Genomic DNA, 19095 nt, shown 5'->3' on the forward strand with positions numbered 1-19095 from the left:
ATCTTAGATGGTTAATCATACTTTTTTATGATTAAAATCATAAAAATATACAGTCCACAGTATACTGACTTTGTTTCACTTTAATTTTTATTTAGGCCTTCAGTATGTTTTTGCTGCAGAATTTGTATTCTCATTAGAGCTAGTATGGAAGTTTGTTGTTTCCATGCTTCTAGAAAATTCGTCATCATACCAGAGGAAAGGCAGTGTCTATAGGGTAGAGAAATCAAATTTTCCTAAGTGTGCTTTTACTTTTAGTTTTGAGAACTTTGTTTTACAGTACAAACATTTGGATACACCCAAAGGGGATTTTGCAATGAATCAACTCGTGCCACTGCAGCAATGCATTCACACAAACAAACTCATTGAATACCAGATTTTCCTGAACTCCAATGACAAGAACACTTCTGACACTGCTCAATTTAACCACACAGAGTAGACAAAGCCCTGCAGTGAAATGGAAACCTTGCCAGTAACAGTGCAGAGCTGTGACTCAATGGATTCTTAAAGTGTAGGTATTTTCCTTCTTTCTATGCTCTCTCTCTGAGTAGAAATAATTTACAGTTTTGTATCATGTAAGATAAAGATCTCTGTAATTAAGGATAAATCATTATTGTAACGTAACTCTCAGTACACACATAAAAAATTCTAAAAGTGATTTGACCCTCTAAATGAATATCACAAAGCAAAAATAGATTGATACATAATGTGAAATTAAAAGTAAAGAGCAGGAGAGTAACCATATTCTGGTAAAATGGATAGTAAAAACGCCACTAGTTTTTCAAAACTTTGAAGAATGAGGGAATTTTCTTCTAAAACTATTTGTAATTAAAACCATAAACCAGTTTTGCAACCTGTAGTGATTCTTGTAATAATCAGTTGAATAATTTAAACCTGTAGAAAGTATTGCTCACCCAGGAGTTCCTCAGCTTTCCAAGGCAGAAGTTACATCCTCATTCAAACATGAACACTCATGAAAAAGGTCAATATCCAACAATTCCAAATCATGACTAATGGGTAATTTAGCTAATCTATTAAAAACAGCCCATTCCCATAGTCCAAGTTGCTTTATGTACCTATTTGAGATTCAAGAAAGTATTTGAATAAGGAGAAATCAAAAATGGAAACAGCAAAGCTTCATATTGAAAAAGTCACAAAAAATTCAAAATATTACTGTTTCCCTTGAATTCTATAATTCATCATATGAATTGCCCAAATTCCAATTATATTATGTGAATTGGTCTCATTTGAATGGCTAACCTTTACTTGGATGCATTTTACATTATTTCATGGAAAAACAACCTGATATGGGAATATTTTGCCCAACAAGGCAAGGCCAGCATGTCAACGAGGAGCAAGGGTTAGAACTGGCAGCTCTTGACTTGGACCTTAATGTTTCACTTGCTTGAAATCATAAAAAAAAAATGCAGTTTCAAATGCAGTCACCTAATAGTTCTTCTAATTAAAGGTGATCTCCATAAACCCTTACACTGAGAAATGCAAGAAAGATACCCCATACTTCCAGTRCTGCAAATCTGTTTTATGAAATTACTTCTCAGTCACTGCTGTGTCTGAGCATATGCACAGGAAGTCTTGTGGTTGCTAAGGGTTTCATGAATCATATGTATTTCATGATTATTTTAAGCACATGTGTGGTACACACTGATCTGTAATTATGATTCAGTCATTAGAAAATAAATATTGAACATGCTGGTAATTCAGCCAACATTTTGATATACCAGAACTTAAATCCCATATTGAAGAATTAAAACAGAAGTTGTGCAGCTATATAGCAACACTGAATTTTAGATTTTCTTAATGATAAAACTCTGTTTYTTCATGGTGATGTAATTGCTTTGGCTGTTCTAATGTTGATAATTTTTATGCAAGATGAAGTGGTTTTCCTTCAGGCAGGCATTCTCTATTAGGCTTCATTTTACCTTATCCTATGAATTTATTATTTATTGCTCTACACGACATAAATATTATGCTTTGTGTCTCATTTCGTAACAGTTGAACAAGTGTGTTTTAAAAAATGAGTCAAAGTTCATAAATTTGCTTTAGTACCCAGCTGAAATCACAGAACACCATGAGTTTTACAGGGTTTCCACCTGAAACCAGAAACTGATCTGAGGTCTCAAAGGCATTTTTGCATAATTCTCAACCAAGCTAATAAAACAAATTGCAAATGCCTGAGAAGCCACAGTGTATTAACCTCAGTAATACCGAAGGTCTGCTATTTGCAGCTCTGTAACTTTTCACCATCCTCATTCATCTTCACCTGCTACCCTGGAGAGACACCCCAGAGGAGGAAGCTCATCCAGGATCCTGCTTCCACTKCTCTTCCCCGCTGTCGTTCACACCTCCCCAAGTTACTCATCCTTCCCCAGAAGTCATTTTCATCATTAGATTTATGTCATGATCACGAATTCTCACACACCTGAATTTCTCTCACTTTCCTTATGCACAGTCAAGAATGAACTTATCTCAGCCAAGCTTTAAGTGCCTTTCAAAATTTTCTCTAACTTTTGCCTAAGAAACACCATCAATACTAATTTGGTTCCCCTAATTTTGTTCCATTTTTTTCTGGGTTGAAGCTAAATCAAAAATTCTTTAAACTTCAAATTATTTAGTATGTACAAACATTCTGTCTTCTATTAGATCCAACAAGTAATCAACTAGTCTTTCCTTACCCTAAACACTATAACTTGTTTCTATTGTCTCAATGGCTATTTCCATAATCTGACATTCCCACTTCACAATCAATCAATGAAATCAAAGACAATAAAAATATGTAGGAATGACTTGGAAATTGCATTATTCTTCTAATGGCTTTTGCTGAATATTTATTTTTGTCAGAAGATTAAAATTTAATCCATAAGGTACTCCTGCATTCTCGAAACATTATACAGAACCCTAGCTAAAGCTGTTTCATTTTGAAGTTGTCAAATACTACAAGATGTCTCAAAGTCTTCATCATGAACTAGCTGAATTCACTGTCAACAAGATGGGAAATCAAATTTAAATTCATCATCTATCAAAACTCATGTTGGAAGATGATGGCAGACCTTTGGTAATCTTAACTTGTTGGTGCAAATGTGAGAAGCACACAGAAAAGGCACATAGCCCTCATTTCCTTATAGTGCTTTAAAATGCTTTATTTTTCCTGCAGACAGCAGCTTTGAGCACAGTGATCTGAGCTGCTAAAAGGCAGATATCTCCTTCAGTCCTCAGGACCAGAAAATGTGGGCCGACAAATGTTGATACTCATCCTTTGAAAAGGGCATGCAAAGAGGTACAAAGTCCTTTTAGACATATTAACAACAAGCTATCATATAAAAAGCCACCTGATGTTCTTTGATTTAAAACTGCATTAAGCMGAACTGGTAACTTTGTACTGAAAATATTTCCTAGCCTAATACTAGGAAAACATGTTGCTGTCACTGCTTTTGAAAGGCTTTTTGGTGCAATTTTTGCAGCTGTTAAGGAGGGAATATTGGTAAGTGTTTGGCACTAAAATAATGTCATTGACCAATGATAAAAGGATCTTTAACCATAATCAAAGAATCTTCAACTGTGCCAGGAAAAGTATCCTTTCATCTACTTGATAAAATTACATATGAGTAAATAGCACAGGAGCATTAAAATAACGACAGCTTGTTCTGTGATTTCTCTGCGGAATCAAACGATAGTAAACGCTATATCAACTATAAAAAAATAACATTTTCATTTTTATGAGAGAGTAATTAGAACCAAGATAGAATTTCCTTGCTGCAAACAGGTTAACTTTCACAAATGTGGCTACACCTTAACAGCTAACACTTCCGTTAACTTTTAAATTTGTTTAATTAACAGTTGCAGATTTTTTTAGACATCAGAACCRTGTAACTGTAGAATCTGTATCCTGTTAAATAATCTGGGTCYTKCTATAGAATCACAGAATCATTCAGGTTGGAAGAGACCTCCAAGATCATCAAGTCCAATCTCTGGCCAAATGCCACAYTGTCAACTAAAGCATAGCACCAAGTTTCATGCCCAGTTGGTTTTTTGCCAACTTGCATTTCTCTCAACACACATACAACTGATAGCTGATAATAGGTGAAGTGAACAGAGGTTATTACCCAAAAGAGGTTACCCAAAGGCCTAAAAAGGAATGTGTTACAGAACAGGAGTTTTTTTTAAAGACTAGTCCCTCCTACTCAATCTAAGAACATGGTCAGATGTGCTGCCCCAGCTACCTCTCTGTGACACATTTCATCTCCTTTGTTCTCAGAATTATTGCCCCACCAGCCCTCACATCTGATAGCACAARAGCATAGGTAGCACTATGTCTTCARCCTGACACTGTCAAAGCAATCTAGTTTTCCTTCAAGACACTTTACATCAGTTCTGCTGAAGTCTTTCCACACAACTGGATGAGGGTATGTACGTGTACAGTTGTGCTATCAGATGAAYCAGGCATTGGTTCAGCTGGACTAACAGATCAAAATAATCACCAAGATAATCCTACTTTGATCCAAGGTCTCACTTTTCATTTGATTTGGAAGTCTTACTTTTCTACTTATAATTAAACTTAAATGCTTGAAGTACCAGAGTATAAAAGTTTTACTTTTAATATATAATCACACCTTCCAGATGGGATGACAGTGCCAATTTATCTATTTTTTATGTGTATCAAAAGTACAGATCTGTATTTTTGGGATAAAATTGTGAAATGTGAAAATCCCAAATATTTGCATTATAAACTATTACAGACTATTGCATAAAATAATTTTTCTTGGTCTGCCTAAAATGTTGTAGGAAAAAAATACCACCACCTTAATTCARATGTCTTTTCTACTGAATAATTAACAGCTTCCACAAACCTATTTTCACTAAAAGAATTTCTCATTCAAAAGACTGAGCAAGACATAAATGCTTTTAGCACAACAGCTGTAGTAATTACAGTACAATTTTGCTGTAAAATCATTACCMTCTCAGTGGTTCTGAAGAAAGAGTATAGTACATGTAATGAATATGACAAGGTAAAAATAAGAATAGGGTATTTATTTAAAACAGCAATAGTGCAATTAAAATGTAGGAAAAAAACTGGAGATGCTAGAATTCAGAACTCTATGCTATGTGTGAAACTAACTTCTGGCATTTGGAATTGTTAAAAATAAATGTTCTGCTGAAGAATTGCCAARTAAAGTACTTCAAAGCAGGTCTTAGTAATGAGAAGTAGAACATCAGATTAGCTTAAACACATGAGAGCTATATAAATGTTTAAAAGATGAAAGAATCAAGTGGGTGAACTTTTTCCATACATTCTTTAAGAATGGTCACAAATAGGATGAAATGTAACATGGCCATTCTTATTTACACATGAGACCTTGATTCACAATGTGTACATGGGAAACTAATTTTGAATTAGGGTGAGATAAGAAACTGATTTTCACTATCCTTGAATAACTCTWTCTTTGAATACTTCAGGATTAGTTGACATAAACAGATAAGAGTCCCTGGAGCTCATTAAGAAAAATATTTCCAAAAAAAGTAATTCCTTAACAATATCACTTTAAATCCATTATCAAGCAGAAGTATTTATGGTCYATACACATGCTGGTTTTTGTTCTGGAAACAGCTGGACCTACACTGCTAACAAGAGCATCCGACTCAGCATCCTTTCCTAAGGCAAAGTACACAGACCATGCCTTACAAATCACCTCTTGTGCTCTTATGACAAAAAAAAAAAAAAAAAAAAANCTAAAAATAATTCTAAAAATTTCAGTCAAGCACAATGACCATCATTCTTAGTTGCTAAATTATATGCTGCCCCATTACTTTCTAAAAGAAGTCCTAAACAGATCTCATCCAGCTATGTTTAATGACTTGTGAAATGGCTTCAAAAYATTCTGGTTTTTATCTACAAAAATACTACACCAGAAAGAGCTTTCAGCTGGAAAATTACTGGGCTTCTAGAAAGAATTCGTTTATAAGAAAATTTCAAACCCATCTTCCAATGTCTGTCTATTTTGTGGACACAGAAATTAAAACCCGACTTCTTCCAACAACAGGACAATATCCCTAAATGTACTTCTCTAGGGATGTGAAATCTAACTTGAAAGGTTCAACTCAAAGTCATAACTAACATAATTCCCAAATTTTGCTTTGTTTTTCATTGATCTACTGAATGAATCACAATTCTTCAGTTTCCCTGCAAAGCACTGCCATTCCTTTCAAGTTAAGAACCTGTTTTTATTGTCATTTCAAAATGGAAAAGGAGTCAGTTCTTGACGCAATGTTATAATGTTTATTTACACACTTACTAAGGAAGAACTCTGTGTGTATAAAAGCAAAACAGACAATAAAACAGTTTCTTAGAAAGTGTAACTACATATCGTGATTTGCCTGTCATATTCTCAAACTATGCATTGTTTCGTTTTCCATTACTTTTCAGCTCTTTCACTGCACATTCTTTACAGAAATTCTCAGTTTTGAAATCAAGTTCGTCACTTTAATCTGAAGTAACATCAGTCCAAGAAGTAAGTGTTTCTCAAGGAGAACAGGCCAGCTTTAACACAATAGGAAACAGTCCAGACATTGATCACGAGGGCATGCTTAAAGAAAGACCATGAGAAATACTATAGTAAAGCATAMTGCAGTTAAATTCCCTAAAATTAATGCAAATGAGAAAGTGACTTGTTCAGCAGTCTCCTACCAATAAATTGCTTTCACTTGCAGGTATCTACATGATKTTTCATGTAGCAATGCAGGATGTTCTTGAATGGATTCTGGAGAAAGGGAAGCTCAGTTCAATGCTGATTAACAGTTCTGTTCTGGTCAATGTGGGTTTGCACATGTGCCTTAGCCAAGCAAACCTCTAAAGCAAGAGCTCAGGGTTAATGAGGGTATTTATAACCTCTCTGCAACTCACTCTGGAAAGATAATGAGGAATTGACAATGGATCAGATGAATATCACTCTTTGGGCAGCCACCACCCTTTCCTAGGGCAGCAATTCCAGCAGCTGCTGCAGAMTGTCCATGTGCTTGTTCAGCTTGAAGCACTTGGCAGGGTCTGGCCATCTCCTGTGCAGTGGTCAGTGCATTCTGTGTTTGACCTGACTAGGAAGTGACCCTTATAAGCCATTTTATGCATATCTCAGCTCATTTTTTCTGTGGGGTTTGAGGTTTTCTGAATGCCGTATTTCAAGACTATTGATAACTAGAAATTCAGTTGTATGCAACATTCATTTCTGTGGGCCCTGTGATTTTAAAATTGATTTAAAGATTCAAGASCACAATTCTGGAAGATGTGTGAGAGATTTCAGTGTCAACAGTGACCAGACATTTCCATTTTGTGCAGCCATACACACAAAGGGGAAAAAAAAAACAAACCACATTTTTATCATTGAAAGGATACACCTAAAAAAACACCCAGAAAATAAAAATTATAGCAAAACCCTCAAATGAAAGGTAAATATATAGCTGAAAACTTTGCTCCAGTTTATTAAAAACTTTGTAGCACGAAAGTACTTATTAGAAGTATTCATATATATAAAGAAATTGTACATGCATTAAGTACAAGAGATGCACTCCCCATGGGACTGTGGGATCAACAGTGAAGAGACCCAAATCTATCTTTTTAAGGCAGATGGAACTGTTGTTAAAATATGTATCTTCTTCCTTTTCAGGCAATTTATGTTGAAATGCCTGATTAATTAACTGAGAGTATGGAAGAAATCAGGTAAAAGACCTCTTCTAAAATAAAAACCCAACGAACATGAATGAAATGTGAACATGACAAAGTATAGACACTGCCATTTAATACAATAACACACTAGCAAATATGTTTATGTTTTTTATGAAGAAACTTGCTCAAGGCCCAGTAACATCCAACTAAAATGAGAGATGTGGGAACAACTAAAAGTAAGCAAGAAGCAGGCATATGAGCACCCAAAAGAAAAAGATATCATCTATGGCRAAACTGTTTGAAGATCAAAGGACTTTTAAAGTATTTGGTATATTTTTCTATTAATCTTCAGTTTTCATCATCTTTGAAACCTGCTGTCCAGCAAACGTGATCCTAATCCTGCATAAATCAACATATACCTTAAAATCCTGCTAATATTCTACTGTTGGATACATGATTATGTATTTTACATGAAGAAGAAATGTRAATAAAAACCAATGCAACAATTTTCCTCCTGTAGATCCAAGATCAGGTATTTAAGAAAGGTATTTATATTATGTTGAATCAGATTAAATGTGAAGTTAATTCAGGGAGTAATTTAACATATGCTTTGCCATGACATAATTGTTTTCTACTCTTGTTTTCAAAATGCACTAGTACATAACTTCTTGAAGTTTTTCATTCACTGTGACTATTACTTTGAGGTCACATCAGCTGTATTTAATTTAAATTTTAATCCAGAATAGTTAATTCAAATTCTTTTCTGGAATACCTTTATTAAAACTGAACTAGAAGCACCATTAAATGAACACAAAACAGCAGAGTAAAATATTCTTCCAGTACAAAGAAATAAACCTTATCAAAATGATTTCACAACAATAATTCTTGAAGAGGATTAATCAAAAAAAGACCTAATTAATTTCTGCGCTTACTCAACCACATGGACTCTGCTAGATGCTGATATACTGAAAATAGTGATCTTGGCACCTCCACCACAAACATGCTTACAGAAATGACATTAAAATTTACTAAACTTTCAAGACCTCATTTGTGCTGAGATAGATTTGAATTATTTTTGCAGTAGGAGGAATTTGTTAATTTCATTCAGAAGTGAATAGATTGACATGCAGATACATATTTGATCACACATGTTGTGATCCCCCAAATATGACAACATACAATGTAATAATGCAAATGATTTCTTTATGAGGTGGGTTTCTGAGTTTTACCCCAGTCACTTACCTTGTCTAATTACAAAACAGACTGACCTAATGTTTTAAGGCTAAAAATCCAGGCTGTGGCTGTTTTTCATTAATTACATCCACCTCACTGCATTGTGCACCTACTTTTCTGTCCCTTTTCTTCAGAAGCCTGTGAAAACTACTGAATAAAGAGATGGAAATTTTTTTAAACACCAGTACTCATTGTTCTATTTATCCCAAGGACACATAAATACAAGTGCAGTATCACAGCAACAAAACTGCTTTACCATTCATCTTTCCAATCCTTCTCAGCTGTCTCCAGCTCTGAGGAGGCACAGGCACTTCCCTGCTCTCTCCACATGTTCCTGCCAGGGCTCATGGGTGCCCACTCTTTATTTTCATGTTCCAGTCATGCCCCTTAACCTCTTTAGCATTCCCTCTGATCTTCAGGCCAGCAATGAGAAATACAAACTCTCCCCCTATAGGCCTTCCTCACTTAGATCCCTTGAAACTTTTGCTCTAAACTGAGCCTGGTTTTTTCCATTTTCATTTCTTGGTGTTTGGCTGAGGTTTTTTCCTGCCTTTCAACTCCATGCACTCACCCAGGCATGCCAAGGAGGTGAACTGAAGAGTGACATCATTAAGAGAGCATTTTCCCTCACCTTGCCTTTCACCTACAAAACATACCACACATAGTTGTATAGCTCCCATGGCAAGGAATTTTATTAATTCACAGCCTCATTTTAAGTTTAGATGTACTATGTGATCATTTTTTTTACATTTACCTACAACAATATGAAAGAAACACCTTTACAAGCATATAGCAGTTAAGTCACAAGGCTTGAGTCTCAGTCCCACAGATTAGTCTTGTGAGTCTTGCTCTAATGATCACACAGAGTTTTTTTCAATATTTAATTGATAGAAAGCAAGTAAATATGAAGCATTGTCTGTACACCAAGACTGAAGGCACTGTTTCCTAGATCCTCATCTCTCAACAATATTATGCTTATGCCAGCAACAATGTTAGTCATCACAGGTCAGAATTTTAGGTGGACAAATTTCACAGAACACAGAGGACTTCAATTAGTTTACACGAGCACCCATGCTTTCTARCATGTTTTAGTATAATGGCACAAAAAAAAATCAAAATAATTGTTTTCCAAGTGAAGAGCATCTGCACTGGGTTTTTTTTATATTCAAAGTTTCATTAGAAAGCCATTGAACAACTTCAGTTATGAAGACAGATAAGAGCAGTTTAGAAATATATTAGTACCTCATGCATATGATAAAGATGCTTGGATTAACAGTTCATGAAGGATGTTTTACTGCTGTCACCAGTGATGCACAGTTCGTGCTTCAAATGCACTAAATTAATTTGCAGAGCTCTTCAGAAACATTTCAATCCTGAAAATACCTAAAGCAGCTGAGCCAAGTGACTGGTGTCAGTAAGGCAGGACTCTGGGACTTGCAAGACACAACAGCTCTCCCACCCACAGAAGGMGGATTCATTATGCAAGTATTTCTCAAACACCATGAGCACTGAGCTGTATCCACAGCTACATAYCCACATTACTGAAGCTTGTGATTTAACTTGTGATTCATTGGGAAGAACCTTCCCTTTCCCCATCCCATTCTCGTTAAATACTAAGGACCAACTTGATCAGGATAACTGGTTCCTGTTGAGATGCTGGACAGCCTCTTTCAAGCTCCAAATTTCAAATTTGGCATGTGCCAGAATGATTTTGAAATTATGTGAAATATTCGAAGAGGAAAACACATAACCTTTAATAAAATCATTGTTTTATTTTGTAATATTTTAATGCATGCACCATTTAACTCCAGCATATATCTACTAGCAGAAGGTTTAAGAAATACGTTTTAAACTACCAGTTTTAGGTGTCTCATAGAGCAAAATCCATATTTTCCTTTCATTGGTGGTAGAATAAATGCTACCTTAAGCCTCAMTGTGTTTTTCAGTAGCATCACTTATAACACTGTAAATTTAATACAAGTTACACCTAGAGCTGCTTTGGAAATTATAATTACTTTTTCTTTAGATTTTCTCCAGTGTCKTCTTGTGATAAATAAGGTTGGTTTTGAGTTGCCTTTCTGAATCTTGTCAGCACTTCCCAATCCCACRTTTGTACAAGTATGGCTCTTTTCCATAACATTGTCTCATAAATCTTTTTTAAACAGAAAAATCTTTATACAGTATTTTGCAGACCTACATCAGTGAATGAACTTGGAAACTWTTATTTTATAAACAGGATTATAGGAGCTCCATAGAAGTCAGTTAAGAGGTTTTTCAGACCTTTTAGACATTTTGAAAAGAAAATAAATAAAAATAGATAAATATATCATGATAATCTCATTCATGAGGCTCACAGATTTTCTATTTATTAGACCTGTCATTGCATTTAACTAGCTGCTCATAATTATTAGAAAGATAAACACTGCTGTAAGATGGATTAATGGTGTTGTGCTTTCTCTATTAATAATGAAAAGTCTCTGCAGTTGTATTGGACAGTGAATAATGCCATCTGTGAGATCATTTACAGCTTCTTCCAAYAGAACTGGACTATTTTTATTTAGCTACTAGATTTTGTTCTCCTTCTAAAATTTAAAATRAGAATATCTAACTTTGTACTAATGTTACAGTGGTTCTCCTAAAGTTAYCTGCTCTGTTCCACATCCAGACTTGACACAATCACAGTATTGGACATGTTTGTTCACAATTAAGGCTACAGTGATTTCCTATCACTTAATACAGAAGATAAAAGCACCAAAACTTTGCAGACCTTTCGATATATCCCAGGAAGGAAAGAAAAAAGCTATTTCCAAATAATACAGATTGTATTAAGCAGGCTATGAGTATGGATTGTTTTCCCAAGCAAATTTTCACTGAAAATTGTACAGTATCAGAAAACCTTTTGGGTTTGAATAATGAGCATTTTCTTACAAAAAAAGCAAGCCTATACATTGCCAAAAAACTCTTATCAGTAGAGCTCAGAACAGTGGAAGCCTTTTGCAGTCACTTTACTTTTCCCTGAATGTTCAGAGTGGTACATGACAGAACAGCTTTATGTCTCCAGCAGWTGATTCCCACATTTCATCTGATAAGGACTGCTCTGTTGCTCTACATCAGTAAGTGCATCAGACTGCATCTACCCTGCTCAGCTGACGTAACAYAGACCCAATTCCCAAATTCTGCTTGATCAGGAGAAACCTCAGCAGCCCAGCAACAAAGCACAGTCTGGTCCTGGTTTCTGGTCTTACTGATGTGATAATCTGCCTCATGGTCTCTCAGACTAGGACACCAGACTGGAATAAGAAGCAGGATGTCTAGCTATGAAAATAATTCATGATTCCATAGTTTCTTCATGCACATAATTAAGGCAATTAACTCAGCTTTTCAGAGAGGAGCAGGCAGTAAGGTACTRACAGAGAAGGAAGAACAGAAATAATATACGTAAAAATTCGCAAGGGAAACAAATTAACATATGAAGTTCCCATTTATGTTTCTTCTAACAAAATTCAGTTTCCTCTTATAGCTCTTATTATCAAAATTATTTTAAAACCATGTGAATATGTTTTCAGGTCTAACAAAGGATGAAAGTTCCATATTTTTTAAGCTCAGGCCACCTCAAAAAAGAGCTATTTGTGCAAAAACATATGTATCATAATTATAATACCTAAGCTAGCTTCACTTCCAAGAGAAAGAATAATTATCCCCTTATATTGATAGATTCAAAGTTTAATCTAGTGATATATTTGACTCTGTGGAGCCAGCTAGACTGGACAGAAAATTGCCATCTCAGGATAGGAGAGATGTCTTGTGCCAGAGACTTTTGCCTTATACAAAAGTATCTCATCTAAAGATCTGCTCATCCCAACAAATTTGGATTTCTGCATTTTATATCTCTTTCACAGAAATGTTAATTACTGTATTTAGCAAATACTGTTTCCATGTTATCAATGTATGTTTAAAAGTCAAATTTTCTAGATTGGATTATTGGATGGATTAGAAAAAGATAAAGGTTCTGGAGAACTGGACCATAATGCATCTACTATGTAGAAATTGTAAAGGTTCCTGGAGGCAGAATGTAGATTTTTGTTCCTGTTTTGTTCAYTCATTTTTGACAGAATCTTAAAAAAAATCAGTTCCGTTCTTTCTCTTCAGAGAGGCACACATCAGCTGAAAATATCTATAAATATCAGACAGAAACACAGTATTAAACTGCTTGAGGAATCATAACTGGCATTATTCCAAAGGGTCCCTTGAACTTTGATCTATCTATTGATACGAGAGCTGGCCATTGGTACCAGTTACAGAGCTCACAAACCTGGAAATATCTGGGACCTGTCCAACAAAAACAAAACCAAAACCAAGAAACACTGCCACAGTAATAATTGTCTTTTCAGGCCTTTTTTTTTTTTTTTTTTTTGAGATGTGTTTCTACCTATGACTGTACAGGATGCACTTCCAAGGAATTGCATTTACCTGGTACTGGAGGAATTGGCTTCCTCCCATGACCCAGCTAACAGTGCCAGCAGTCACTTTGCTGCCTGCGTGCTTTCTCAAGCAAGGTCAAAGGAAAGAAGCCAACCTACAGAGCAAACCAATCTCTCTTCAGGCTTGAGGTTTGGCACACATTTCAGCTCTGATATTACGTTAAAACCAAACCTTAAACAAGACTTGAAAAAGTATTAACAAAATGGGATAATAACCTTTAGACATAGAGGGAAAAAAGCAGCATTCATAATAGAACTATTACATACCACAGCTGCTATCAATACCCATYTCAACTCAGGAAAAGCTTAAGGAATAACAGAAATGTCCCTCTTATACTGATTTTGCTCTAAATCTTCAGCATCTACAGCCATGCCAGTTGCTCAGTCTGCAACTTTTGTATGTTCAAGTCATCTCATTGGAAATCCTCTAGCCTGGTTTTCTGTCTTGTTCTATGAACCAGAAGATAAAGCAGTGTAGGCACAGAACTAAGGAGAGGATTACAAACTGATTAAATGTACAAAGAACACAATAAAAGAGACAGATTTTCCRTTTCCATCAGCCAAAAAAGCAAATCAACCTCCTTAAAAAGCTACTTAGGTCATCTGCAAAGCTTTCTATACAGTAAAGAACTGAATTATGATTTCCTGTTCCATTGTTTGTTGTCTTTGGTCACCACCCAGGTGCATGGAAAAGTTTTCAAAGTAATGTTTATCCCCGAAAAAAAGAAAAATCCAGAGAGCTACAAGATGGCTAGCTCCTTYAGAAGGAAGAAGAGGATTTGCTTAATGTAGTTCTGGCACACAAAACATAAATCTGGTCTCAGAAAGAGATGCTATATAATCTAGTCTTTTGCTTCTTTCACAAATTATACGCTGCCAGAATTGACAGCAGATTTTACAATYCCTAAAGTGCAAAGCCTTCTGTGCAAAAATATACATGCTCATTTTTAGTTATCCACTCTCGAAGTTGTGTGGCTTTGTTTCTTTAATACTGTGAACAAGACAGATTTGGAATGGTCTGTCATTTGCTAAAGTTCCTGTCAAGAAGAGCAGCTGGAGAGCTCAGTTCTGTACATTTCAGCCACAACAGTCAGCAATTACGTGTACAAGCAGTTCCATTAGCAGCCTGAGGAAGACGATGTAATTACACATTTGTACAACTCGCCCTCAGAACAAAACAAAAACCAAACCAGCAGCTTAATCASTCATTTTATATATTAATCATACATCATGCCCAGAAACAGAAGGCTCAAATCAGCTATTAAAGACAGGCAGTTTGCTGCAATGGAGATGCCCTGGAGTGTCTCACCTGGTTGCCAGCTGCTGCTCCAGGAGAGCACAGGTGTCCTGCTGGTCCTGGGTCATATCTGCCAGCCTCGGTGGATGTCCCAGGCACCCTTRGGTGTCCCAAGTGGCACTAGATACCTGTATCTGAGCAACCGATGCAAGCCCAGGCTGGCAGTTCTTTACAGGTAAAGCAGACACTCAGAAGATACTCAGTTCAGAAATCACTGACATCTACTTGAAGATAAGCGGGAGAAGGGTTACATTTCTTAGAGACAGAGAGTGTGTGGGACGGTGTTACTGCTGCAGTGTGACATAAAAAGCCTGGTCTCGTACATGTGTCGTGAGGAGAACAGAAAAGAGAGAGGAAGAGAGAGACAGAGCAAGGACATACATGCTGCAGTCTTCTGAGACACTGGGAGCAGTTAGCCCTTGATTTGTATGATCTTTCACCTTTTCTGACCAATTATAACCTGGTTTAGCAAAGGAGATCTCACGATTTCTGCTGTGCCCAGGTTTTACCCCACTTCTCACTCAAGTGTGATGCCTAAGTAACATGCATAGGAAAGCAAAGTACATTCTTAACAGCACAACTTTTTACACCACCAGAATCATATTAAAGGAGCACAGATTAAATCCACCTCCACCAYTTGGCAAACATCCTGGCCATAACATAAATGGGAACCAAAGCAATCAGATAAAATCCAAGGTAATRTTTCCATTTTCTCTTCTGAGATGTCTGTTCTCCTAGCTTGGACTCCAGCTTGTAATGCAGTTTGTTAGTTACTAGGTCTGACTACCAGGTTACCCAGGGAACRTGAGTGCTTGATTGTAACAAACTCCCTCCTCCTCTTTCCTGTCTCCCAGTGAAAAATCTTCCCAGTACTTCCCTCTCCCTTCCAAACYGAGGACACACACTCTGGTTCCCTGGGGAGAGACCAGCTGAGATTTTTTCCACAGTCAGCTATGTGAGATGGTACCTGACCCCAGTGAACAGGACTGACATCACTGCTTATCACTAACAAAGCTGGAATTCAGCCTCTCACCTCTCTTTCTCATGTGTCAGCTCATTTGACCTTCAAATCCCTCCAAATCATATCCATCTATTTTCATGTGAAGACAGAAAAGGAACTAAAGGACAAATCTGTTTAAATGTGATGGTTATCTCAAAGACAATTTTCAGAAATGAGCTAAAAATAAAAAGCTACACAAAATGAGTGTCTTAAAATATGTTTATCAACATACCCTGTATTAAAATGGCCCGAACGTAATAATGAAAAAATAGTTTATCATGAACAAACTACAATTTTTAGGCTCTRTGATTGCATGTGAGGTCCAAAACATTTAATTTACAAAACAAGAATATTTTTACAGTTTATTTTGTTCAAACTGTGTAAATAAGATGGATCCTGGACTTTCAAGGCATATATATTTTTATGTTGAGCTAACACTTATAGTGGGAGAAAAAGAAAAACAACTGAATGGTCATCTAAATGGCCAATTACCAACATTCTGCCAGGACTTAGTGACATTGCATCTGCATTCYTATTCTAACTAGGACCACAGGGATTTCAAAAGTCTGTCTGAGAGGGGGTACATGTCTTAGCTCTCCTTAGCTCCAWTTCCATTTATACAAAATTACAGACTATGATGTATGTATGATACTTGAAACCACAGGCCAATAAGAGGAACTTATTCAACCAATCACAGTAACTTATCACAAATACTCCTGTATGTAGAATTTACAGCCACCTCAGTGGTCTCTCTGCTATGTGYCATGACCGTGGTACAAGTACCATTCTCTGAGGGATGACCAGTAATGCTTATGACCTTTCCATTCCATAATGTTCTGAAAATTAGAAATGTATGAATACTATTATGCAGGTATAAAGCAACATTGCACACAACATCCTGATACATAAAGTCTTAGTATCTTTTTCTTCTTTAAAGAAAACACCATTTGTCAACACAATTTCACTTCATCTATTACAAACTAGAAAACAAATGTRTTCAGGCTRTGGGAAACATCTATGYAAGTATTTAATGTATCYGCTTTRTATGTTCATGCAAARCTGGTTTTGAGATTCTCAKCRAAGAAGGTGGCAGTTCTGTTYTTTTACCTCTAATCACTCAGCACTKTGAAAATTGAGGTACAACCATCTTAGGCTGCTTTACAGAGCATCCAGCTACTAGAAGTTATTTGGCTTGGTTCCGGCCAATGGCACTACTATTGCCATATGGAAGTTTTCTCCTAAAAATTCATTATAAAAGTAATATAAATAAACACACCCTTCTATCTTTATAYAATCTATTCCACCAAAATTAGACTACTCACTTTATTTTTTAGGAAGCCATCAAAGGGTCTACAAGACAGAGCAAAAAACCAGCCTTCCAATAACTGAGGGATCTGTTTCAGCTCTTTTAAAATCCCAGTGACCTTCTGAGACTTCTTCCACACTTAAAGACAGCAGAAGAGCCACAGGYCCCATGCAGGGAGCAACTGCACAGCAGAGACCTGAACACAGCTGTTGTAGCGCTGAGACAAAATTTCTCAGTCTGTGCTTCTGAGAGCACTTGAACTGGCTCYAGTGCAAACCTGCAATTACAATATTTGCCATTTTGCTAAGGAAAGAAGACCTATTTGTTGAATCAGGAAGCCTCCTTTGTGAAAAATGGAAAATACTACTAAACTTTTCAAATAATGCCAATTATTTTGCTATAGAATTGCACAGCATACCATATCATGTCACAGAAGCCTAAAATAAAACCTTCCCAGAAACCCAAGTGCCCTATAATACTAATTTTAASAGATTCCAAAGTTATTCCAAGCAAATGTTTTTATCTAAATTTGGCTATTAGCCCCTATATTAGGAACTGATATTAGAAAAGGGTGTATGTTTGGGACAAACAGAAGAAGCAACATGGAACAACACACTTTCTCTGTGCATCACATGAGCTGCAGCTCACTGGATGCCAGCTAAAATGTAGAGCTAAAGGTTAAGAGAATATTCTTCTTTCACCTGTGATTTTGCATTGGCACCAAACTTTCTACCAGTCAGTGACCTCTGAAAAGATTCTCCACAGCAATACATCTCTGAATGTCTTTCTAGAGGTTAACGAGTCATTTGTTAATCAGATAAGACCAAAGGGCTCMTTCGGGGCTTGCCCACCATGGCATATTCCAGTTATTACAGTTTTGCTTATGTACCTGATACTACTGGCATTACTGAAATTATGTCACAATAACAGCTACCAAAAAAACTAGAAATAAAAATAGAAAAAGAACAGGTGCWTCAGCAGTGGAGCATAATAGTAGTAAAAATGTATGGAAGTTCCCATGACTTTTCCTATTTTCTAAGAAAAACCTGGAAAGATCCTAGTCTCATCCTGCTGTCTCCTGAGACAGGAGGAACTGCCACTGTTTAATTAATAGYAAACTGCCCTGCCACTTGTACCATCCTTTCTGCTGAGAGATGCATTGATTTACTGTGACTGAGCCTGGTGGGTTGCCTAGAAAACARCTCCATTTAGCTGGGACAGACAGCTGCAAAGGCTTTGAAGTGCTGAAGTCTCATGAGTCCTGGCAGAGGAATTCCCTTCCAGGCCAGAGACAGTCACACTCCACACATTCTCTCACAAGAAGAATTTTGCAGAAGGAAGGTAAGGTACAAAAATTATGTTGGGAACAAGCTAAAAAAACCCTAAAGTCCATATCTTGCAGTTACTAAGGAAATTCAGTGTTAGGGAAATTTTTACCCTTCTCATCTTCACATCATGTAATTTTTATCGATTTGAACAAAATGCGGTTGTGGCATTAAAACGATGAATCTGACCTGATGATTTTCAAATAAAAAGACATAAACTTGCTTTATGCTTGATTTTAATTTAGAAAGCATTTATGTTGATTAAAAAAAAAAAGAGAGAGATAAAAATATGGTGATTTTAGGTTACATAGCACTTTTAGTCTACAATTTTATAGAAAATGTCAAATCTCAGTTTTGAATTTTCCAAAATCAAAAGTAAGTTTTGACTTAAATGAGGGGATTAAAAAAAATATTCAAGCACATTCTCACATAGGAAACATATGCTATGCAAAAGCAACCATTTTGTTGAAAACAATCATAAAAATAGAAATCTATCAAACATCAAATGGCTTGAAAGAAATACATTTAGAAGAAATCTGTAATTTGTCACATTCCATCATTTAGAATTGCAAGTAAAAAAACTCTACAGAATCAGCTACAAGCTATTTCATCCTCTTTTATAATCTGCATACTCTGTCAYCACCCTAAATATGCCACCTTGGAAAGGGTTGCTTTATTGTCAGTATAATATGAAAAGCTGGCTCCATTAATAATCTATTATAAATTTAATGGACTCCTACCATTTTTTTATCTCTGGGTAAAGAAGGAGGTTTTGTTAACTTCC

At 36.1% G+C, this 19095-nt stretch overlaps 1 protein-coding gene across 4 annotated transcripts in view; it reads right to left on the bottom strand.

The window, feature by feature from the left end:
* PDE1A (phosphodiesterase 1A) overlaps positions 1 to 19095 on the bottom strand; it is a 125488-nt gene that overhangs the window by 45732 nt on the left and 60661 nt on the right. The gene's annotated exons all lie outside the window — the stretch shown is intronic.

The sequence above is a fragment of the Malurus melanocephalus genome, unplaced genomic scaffold, assembly GCF_030028575.1.
Source record: "Malurus melanocephalus ecotype Western Australia unplaced genomic scaffold, MMel_1.1 scaffold_30, whole genome shotgun sequence".
NCBI lineage: Eukaryota > Metazoa > Chordata > Aves > Passeriformes > Maluridae > Malurus > Malurus melanocephalus.